At 45.6% G+C, this 9,735-nt stretch overlaps 1 long non-coding RNA gene across 1 annotated transcript; it reads right to left on the reverse strand.

Moving 5' to 3' along the window:
• Positions 1-518: 518 nt before the first annotated feature.
• LOC122375977 lies at positions 519-3,681 on the reverse strand. Its single transcript, XR_006255496.1, has 3 exons — positions 3,466-3,681; positions 2,094-2,215; positions 519-1,364 (listed from the first exon to the last, which is right to left on the reverse strand). It is a non-coding gene; the product is annotated as an uncharacterized LOC122375977 (long non-coding RNA).
• Positions 3,682-9,735: the final 6,054 nt, after the last annotated feature.

Consider the following 9,735-nt stretch of genomic DNA (forward strand, 5'->3'; position numbering starts at 1 on the left):
GGCTTTTATGGCGGTCGCCGGAATAGGCAAATGGTAGATCAACTCTTCAAAAATTGTTTCAATATCTACTTCGCTGGGAGGAAATGAGCTTTGATTGTCAAAAAATGCAAAACTTTGCATTTGTTACAGGCACAACATCCGAAATGCAACATGTGCTTACAGTTGTACGCCCGTCCTTAACATGGTTGTCATGAAAGTTGGGGGAGGGGGGAGGCGGCCGCACGTTGAGGGGTCACAGTCCGGTATTTTGACGCCCCCCCCCCCTTTACCGCCTGAACGGGAACCTTCACTCCATCCCGTCCTCTGTATTAACCGCCTTTAAGCCCGCCCGATGACCCTGCCGTTTTCAAAGCCAACCTGAGCTGAGCAAGATAATTCGGTGTAAACGTCGACAACTGCAGTGAGTTGTGTGCAGTCCCGGTGTTCCGCTACAACATTATTGCACCTCTCGTTTTCGCCATCATCGACGCCGTGCACTTCCGAAACATGGATGCTCCGGGACAGTTTGAAACAAGTAGATGTCCTACACGGACGCTTTGCACATCCAGTGTCTATACATATTTCCATATTTCAAACAAATCGAGCAGAAAATATTATAACGAAACAGCGGCGTACAGCGTACAGCGTGCAGCGGGGATATCTGAACAATGCACCATACATGACGAAGAGCCAGCAGACCCTGGTGCAGCTCAAGACGGCGGTCGTTGATACCACTCTTGTGCCTGCGCCCAATGCGCGCCAACGTTGGCGGGGGGGGGGGGGGAGCAGTGAGTCATTCAATACGTTGAGCTACTTTGAACATGTTCCATAGCGGCCTGACAGTAGCAAATGTGTGTTGGCTAGCTGCGCAACTGAGTAAATTTTCACACAATTTTACTTCCTTTGATTTGCAAATCCTTTTATCTGGTAAACATGCTTTAATTAAGTAGAATGATAATGAAGTGATTCAGTTTTTGGAAACGTTTCAGAACAAAACATATTAAAACAATGTCTCATACGTATTATCAGAATAACAACAAAGACCGCCGGCCATCGGTCATGAACACCGTTCACCTGTCACTATCACTGCCAGTGGAAACGCACACACACACGCGCGCACACGGACGCACACGTCAGCCGCAGTCAGTTACAGGTAAGCTCCCAGAGGCCTCTCCGACGGCGGCCGGCCGGCTCCCAGAGGCTGCTCCGACAGCGGCTGGCCGTGGCTCCCAGGGACTGCTCCGACAGCGCGGCGGCTGTCGCTACCAGGGGCTGCTCCGACGGCGCCTGGCGCGCCGCTCGCAGATCCTCCTTGGAGTTCTAGCGCGCTGATGGTGGCTGTGTGATCCGCTTTCCCTTTCTGAGCTTGGTGTAGCACAGGCGACCTGCAACCACATCACAAAAACTGAGTTTGTGAATTTGAATCAACTTTGAACTGAACCACAACTATTATGTTTTTTTATGAAGATTTACCAAACCAACAATTTCAACTTCCACACTGCGCTGACAGGTATACACATAATACACAAATAAAGGCTAAAACCGTATTTCCACTTCTTCCACTTGTCATCAATACATTTTGCCCAAGATATGAGTGTGCAACAAGTAATACATATGACTAGCCTGCTGCATCGCTTTGATGGCTTCGTGCAAAATGTAAACCTAAAAATTTCGCTCTTTCTGATTTATGGCACATCACTTTTATGCCAATTTATTAACTTTTTGGAAGGTGGCATTGTCCCTTTAACACAGGCAAGCCCTTGCCGAGCCCGGCATATGCCCGGCCTCCTCGAGCTTAGGCCCGGCAAAAGTCCGGCGGGTCCGATTTTAAGCCCGACACCGGGGCCCTGTTTCACCGGTGATAGCAGCACGATACTTTTACACGTGTCAAATTGGGTTTCCATGGAGACATGAACAGGCCCATTGCTCCAACACTACCACAAGTGTGACGTCAGCTCGCGCAATTTGATAGCAGCGTGGTAGCAGCGTCCCGTGAAACACCGCCCGGGCCCGTAGGCTCAAGACTTGCATCATTACTATGCATATACTGGTATGGTAAGCAACCTGGCATATGAGTTGGACTCAAACAATGAAGTTAAGTGGCTAGTGCTTACCGGAAATGAGCAATCTGGTACCCGATGTCCCGTTGTACTGGAAGAGTGTTGGGATGCAGCTGCCCTCCTCAAAATGACAGGAACAGAGCTGGGAAGTGCTCCTGGGAACTGCATCTGCACGTCTGTAAATGACAGATGCAACAAATGTAACAACTGGCATACTGTTCTTGCACGTGGACTTTTACATACAAAATGCCTTGTGTTTAGAGGTAAGATATTGACTCAGACAGCACAGCCACAGCTTCTAAACAAGATGGTATCACTGACACTGTATCATGTTATTTTGGCTCCAGAATCCAGAATCAGAAGGTTGACATCCTCACCTAGCAATCAAAATGTAGTTAATTGGCTTTATATCAATGTGAGGTGCTAAGAGTGAACAATTATGATTATTTACAATGCTTCAGAACATGGTCAAACCTTAACTAACCCAACCTACAGTGGTTCGCTAGCAACATTCGTAGCACGTCTTTTTTGTACATAGTAACTGGAATATATGCTAGGTAAGAGTACCTACATCTTTTCTCTTTTTTTTTGTTAAAGAGGTATGCATTTGGCCTGTAGCCTATAACACACCTCTTCAACCAAAAATATTTTCCTTACCCATCCCAACACATCCCTTAGAGCTGCCTGCGGCATTACACTCAACGGATTACCAGGTCAAAGCATTACCTTCATTAGGTAACTTGTGGTAAACATGATAAGCTTTTAATGGATTTCATGTTCTCTTTCCTGTAATTAGTTTTATGCAATGGATTTGATTTGTTATGCTCATTATGATCAGCACAAAAACAAAACCTTTATATAAACAATATTTTCTGTATTTTAATAAAAGAAGAACTATATTTGGTAGTAGTAAAGCAGGCGTCACACTTCTTTTTGCAACCAAGGAGAGGTGCTGTAGGTTAGGTTGTAGGTTCTAAGTTGTAGGTACCTAGGTTGTAGAGTTTAGGTTGTAGGTATGGCTAGGTCAGGTTTAGTTAGGTTTGTTTTGGCTTGGTTCAATTAGAAAGCATCTCTGGGTATAGCACCTCTCCTTCATTGCAAAAAGTAGTGTGACGCCTGCTTTACAACTACCCAATATTCTATAGAAAATATTGTTTGACGCGGAAGCTTGCATTGATTAATCATGTTGTAAAATTCAAACCCATTGGCTGTTAGCAGCATGCCAATGCTGATTAGCTGACGATGACATGGCTGCATTCCTCAGCAAATTCCTCAAGAAGGCACTTTTCAGGACGAGAAATGGAATCTTTGCCTATGGTGATCATTGGGCTGTAAAAGCTCCTGGTCATTACATAATGTATTGCATTTATCAATACAGCTAACAAGGACACATCTGGATCTTACCAAGGACACATCTGGATCTTACCTGACAGCCCTCACCCAAGCGACCCTCATCTTCTCCTCTCTTGGAAACCTCCTAAATGTACCTACATCTTGCAGCAACACAAAACTGAATCAGAGTAAGAGCTCTGCAATCTGCAATAAAATACTAGGCAGGTCACAGCAAAATACAAGAGAAAAGATTGAAAATCTGATACAAGCTTAAAATTGTATAAGATTTGGAGCAAGCAGTTTGTTGACGCCATCAAATGTATCAACCGCGCAGTATTTGTCATCAAATTTTGGTGCCGAGTCAAGGTCAAATGTCACGTGACATTTGGCCGACAGTTGTATAGAACCAGGGTATATTGAATTAGGGGGTATGTCCAAGTTTAGTATGCATGATCTCCAGTTATACAAATTATTGTAATTAAGGATTAATATCTACATTACAATTTTTTTAAATTTAGAGAACGTATATCTCGCTTTTTTCTTTTGATTGGAATAATACGATAATTTTAAATAAAAACTTTGGCCCTAGTTGGAAGCGAAGATTCTGGTATCAAATTCCAGTAGTATATTCGATATGGTGACAAGCTGGCAGGATTCAGAAGTTGCGCATCTGAGTCAATTTCGAATTGTTTGCCTAGCAACGGACATTTTCGGTCAAATTTCGCCTGCTGTTCGTGTATTTGGCTGGTACTTGAGTGATTTGGCTAGTTATTAAATATTTTCATCAGATTTTCAGCTTCGTTCCAGTAAGTGTTTTATCTCAAGTTTTCGGTATTTCAATTTCCATTGCGGAGATGCCAGGCTGTGCCGTTCCAGCCTGTCACAATGGTACGGCTGCACGCAAGTTAAATCCCGAGGGCACGAGGTATTTCTCCTTCCCAAAGGACCACAAGCTGGCCCTCCAGTGGTGGCACGCCATCAAGAGGGCTGATTCAGAGCTCGCAGATCATGCCGATCCTCGTGTATGTTCAGCCCATTTCGCTCCATCCGACTTCTCGGAATGTCTGTCCAAGTCTCGCAAGAGAAACCTTCTTCCAGGCGCCATTCCATCAATCATGATTCCGGCATGTTCCTCGATCCAGCCTCCTGCACGCACCAGGGACTTGACTAAGTCCAGGTAATGATTTGAAGTCCTCATTTTACTCAAGAAATTGTACTTATAAATCCTATTGGAACCTGACTTGGTACCTACCTAGGTACCTACCTATTCTTTTAATCCTATGCCTTTTTCTTTGTTGTATTTTAAACTCGTAGTGTAGTGGTAGTGTAGTGTAGTGTAGTGGTTTAATATGAAAGTGCCAAGCTATGTTTTGTGCTCTGGAGTCAGTGTTGGAATGGTTAACTCTTTCTGGTCCTGGTGGTAAAAGGTTCAACTTTGTGTGGGTCCCAAAACTCAAAAGGCTTAATGCTGGACCGTGTTAACCCACCCAGAGAATAAAATGCGAGGACCAGAAACTAGAAAGAGGACACAATGCCAATGATGACCATAGTATTGCATGAACTTGAACTTGAGGCCATATGGGATAAAGTTATGTCTGAAATCAGGGAAGTTACCTAATATCATTATAGTTAGTAGCAACTAGCAATAATGAAAAATGTTCGGCATATATCCATATTGGCTGCTGTTGATTTCATGCATTTATCCGTGAGACTAGGATAGTCAATAGAAGGTAATTTACATTGGCAATGTTTGGTTTCAGAGTCATCGAGTGTCATGGCTGCACAAAGCTGCAGGCAGAGAAGGATGCCCTGGAGGCAGAGAAGACCATCTTGCAAAATGAGAAGAAGGAACTTCAGCAGCAGCTTCTTGCCATCCAAGACAAGCTTCATGACCTGACCCTGGCCAAGGAGGCCTCTCGTTCGGCCATCAAAACTGGACTGTTCACGGAACAGCAGGTGAGCTGGCTTGAAGTTCATTTTTACTCATTTGGAACATGTCTATTTGCTTTTCTCTTGTATATCCTTGTTTTGAGTCATGTCTGTAACAGAAATAACTGCTAAACCTTGTCTCTTGTTGCTCAATGTCAATCATAACCTCCCACTGGCAAGTGTGGCCTGTATACAGGTGGAGTAAAATAGCAGTAATAGATAACTGAAGTCTTACCTATAGGTAGCATGTAGAAAATGTTTGTCATGATTGTTAAGTTTTGGAAACAGAGAAAATAAGTGCTTAGTAGAATGCTAAGTGGTGTGTCTATTGTCTAAATCCTTGGACTTTGTGCAACTTAGTACCTAGGTAGTCAAGATACATGGTTCCTGTTTGTTCTGCACAGACATGCACGAGAGCTAGAAATAATACACACCATTTAGTATTAACTATTAACTATGAACCTTAACCTGTGCCGGGTCAGGGGGAGGGGTGTTTGAACACCCCCCCCCCCTGCGGTTTTTTTTTTGTAAATAGGTCAGGTCATGTCTAGTGACCTCACCTCAGAAAAAGTTGCAATCCTCGTCATAGCTACACCGACCGAACGATCGCCTTGAAACTTTCAGCGATTGATAAGAGTAACAGTATGTACAAAATGTATATCTCGGAATTTTGATATCAGTGACCTAAGGTCAGGTCAATTTTGTGACCTCTCCATTATAAGTCAATGGGAGAAAATTGAAATGCGCCTATTTTGGACGAATGGTGTTCAAAACCCTCAAACATCGGTTCATGGGTAAACATGACACACTGAATCGAAAAAAGCACCTGTGACCCCTCTGTGTGACCCTGAGGTCATCTCAGGTCATGAACGGTCACCAGCAGTTTTTTTTGCTATAACTTTTGATAAAGACGCGCTAGAGCGATGAAAACATGTCAGATGTATTCAGCTCGACGATATGGATCGACTGATATGCAACATGACCCTTTTCGGTCAGGTCATGACCTTGACCTGAGGTCAAATTTCAAAATGACCTTTCAAGGTCAACAAATGGCTCATTCGACGCGTCTCAACGAGAGAAACACGATGCTACCATGTCGTGGCACTCTTGAGTCAAAAGTTATTGCCGAAAACAGTTTTCGTCTATTTTTACAGTTTTTGCCCTCTGTAGGCTAAACTGTTTGACCTGAGGTCAAAACTGAGAACAATACTCAGAAGGGTCTGTAAAAGGGCTATCGAATGCGCTTTTCCGCGGCACTGTAGCTCCATTGGTTCCCGAGTTAGCCGTTGGCAAATTGTTGAAATTGCCTACATTTGACCTTTGATGACCTCTGGCGACCTCACCTTTGACCTGACCCAAAAAATGACCTTAGTGTTTCCGTCATATTTTTTACGCTCTATCGAATGCCGCTTACCGCGTGTCGCTACATGGCCCAGGAGCTGAGTTAGACGGGGGGGGGGTGTTCAGACACCCCCCCCCCCGGCCCGACGCGGAAGTCGTGGAGCACCGGCCCGGCGCGGGTTAATGACATTGTCATTGTTATTGTTGTTTTTTACCGTCCAATTATAATCCTTTATCTGCTTAGCATGCACCTAGCCTAGGCACTTAGACAACCAAACCATCTTTGTAAGCTTATAAAAATGTCAATTACAGGAGATCACATTCAGTCATTTTTTCACAGGGGGAACATCTCATCACTGGGACGAGACCTTGTCCATGGACAGAGGACTCGTTACATGAGGCACTGCGGCACCGCGTCAACCTGTCCCGCCGACAGTATGAGTGGCTCCGCGGCAATGGCTACCCGCTGCCAGCACTGTCAACCCTGCAGCGCTACCTGGCCACCTTTGTCCTGCAGCCGGACAGCTCTGCCACACAGCTGGAGCTGTTGGCCAAGATGGTGCAAAACCTGACACGACAGGAACGCCAGTGCGTCGTGATGTATGATGAAATGGACATTCGGAAAGTGGCCTGCTATGATCAGCAACTGGATCAGGTCCTGGGACCGCACCGGCGCCTGCAACAGTTCCTGGTAGCGGGCATCTTCTCCAAGTGGCAGGTGCCAGTGCTGTTCCAGTTTGACTCTGCAGTCACTGTCGCCACGCTCCTCAGCCTCATCCAGGGCATCGAGGCTGCAGGTGCTGAAGTCGTGGCCACTGTGAGCGACATGGGTGGCTCAAACCTCGGAGTCTGGAAGGCTCTGGGTGTCTCACATGATGGACGCTCCTGGTTCCTGAACCCTGGAGACTCCAACAGGTGAGCATATGTATTTTCATGGATCTAAGCTGTTACATGCAAGATGCTTACTAAATACTAAGTTTGCAGATTGGGGGGGGGGGGGTGAGCTTAGGTTCTTTGGTTCTGCCTCCTGGCTGCTATACGTGCTGCGATCATTGCTATGTTCAAAGGGCTTTGCCTTCTGACTAGTGGTTTTGTGCCTTGCACTGTCACACTGTTTGAGACTGTTGTCAACGCTTTGGAATCAGCCATTTTGGTGTCAATGTTGTTAAGTGGATTCATTTTAATGACAGTTTTTGTTACAATAAGTGTCAGATCTTAGTTATCTTGTATGCACCTATCCCCCCCCCACATATATGTATATGTGTCACTTCTGTTTTTATGAGCAATTATCTCTGCAAGACTTTATTATGCATGATTGTTTTGCAGAGCTAGTGAAGGAAAGTTTGTTTCTTTAATGTACACCGATTGCACTGCGTTTATATAGAAGTTAAAGTAAGTATCGACTGGATTATGCGATACACGCATGACGCGCCTGCTATTTGTCGTGTATGCTTTAAACCTTGTTGCCTTGCAGTTCACTAATGATGCATGGTTTTCATGTTTTCAGGAGGGTGTGGGTCCTGGCAGACCCTCCACACATCATGAAGAGGGTGCGTAACAACCTCCTGGACCACGGCATCCGCACCAGCCAAGGAGGTCTCCTCGACAAGGCCCTGATGGAGGAGATGGTGGCCATCAACGGCGCATCGGCCGAGTACCGCGTCGCCCACAAGGTGCATCTGGCAACCCATGTTCAGGTGAGAAAATCTACACTACAATGTGTGACCTGAGATCAAATATTCAGTCGGCATGGCCAAGATGCTTTTTCATAAAGTTAGTCAGACGTTTTTGAATGAATAGATTTCTGAGATCATAAGCCTCGATAAGCAGTGCTTGTGCGCAGATCATGACCACCCGATCGGAAAATTTCGTGTCAACGGCACAATTTACAGTCGAATATTGGAGCTGAACGCGGCCCACCCCGCTCACCGACTTTATCTGGCCTGTAACGCGACCACTGCCACTGACCACAGGTCATATTACCAATTAGAAACAAATGTGAGCGCCCGTAGTGACTCGAACCCGGCTCTCAACGCCAGGGCGGTGTTTCACGGCCGCTACTAGCACGCTTGAGTTACCATGTAGACATCAAGAAACTCTGCATCAGTTCAGAGGTAAACGTGACACACTGAATCGGGAACTTGCACCTAATACCTATGACCCCTCTGAATGCTCCTGAGGTCATCTCAGGTCATGAAAGGTCACCAGCAGTTTTTCGACAATAACTTTTGATAAAGACGTGCTAGAGCGGTCAAAAACGTCAGATGTGTTCAGCTCGACGATACGGATCGACTGATATGCAACGTGAACTTTTCCGGTCAGGTCATGCCGTTAACCTGAGGTCAACTTTTCAAAATGACCTTTCAAGGTCAACTGTTCATTCGACCCGTCTCGACGAGGGGAACACGATGCTGGCAAAAGAAATGTCTGACTCTCTGGAGTCAAAAGTTTTACCGAAAAACTTTGTTCGTGAAAACGTCTATATTTAGAGTTTTTGCCCTCTTTAGGCTAAACCGTTGACCTGAGGTCAAATCTGAGGACATGGCGGCGAAAGAACGTTGAACGAGCTTTCGAATGCGCTTTTCCGCGGCGCTATAGCTCTGTTGGTTCCCGAGTTAGCCGTCTAGTGTTTCGAAAATTGTTGAATTAGACAATTTGACCTTTGATGACCTCTAGTGACCTGACCTTAAAAATGACCGAGCATTTTGGCCAATATTTTTGACGCTCCTTCGATTGCCGCTTACTGCGTGTCGCTACGTGGCCCAGGAGCCCAGTTAGATGGGGGGGGGGGGCGTGACCCCCCGAGCATGACACGGAAAAGTCAGGCCACCAACACGGCGCGGGCTAATTTAATTGAATTATTTCTGGTGGATGAGTAGATATGTGAAGTCAGAATGTCTAAAACATCTAATAAAAGCCGTTTTACGCAATAGTTCAATTTCGTCGTTTCATTTTCACCTAAAATAATGATGAAGGAATGATTGGCATAAACTTTTTTTTTTGCAGGTGAAGAACATGGCCCGACAGAAGGTGCGCCCGGCCATGGAGCTGCTGAGCGCCACCGTCGCTCTGGCCATCGAGCGTCACCTCGGAC

This window comes from Amphibalanus amphitrite, unplaced genomic scaffold (genome assembly GCF_019059575.1).
Source record: "Amphibalanus amphitrite isolate SeventyFive unplaced genomic scaffold, NRLGWU_Aamphi_draft 001975F_arrow, whole genome shotgun sequence".
Classification (NCBI taxonomy): Eukaryota; Metazoa; Arthropoda; class Thecostraca; order Balanomorpha; family Balanidae; genus Amphibalanus; species Amphibalanus amphitrite.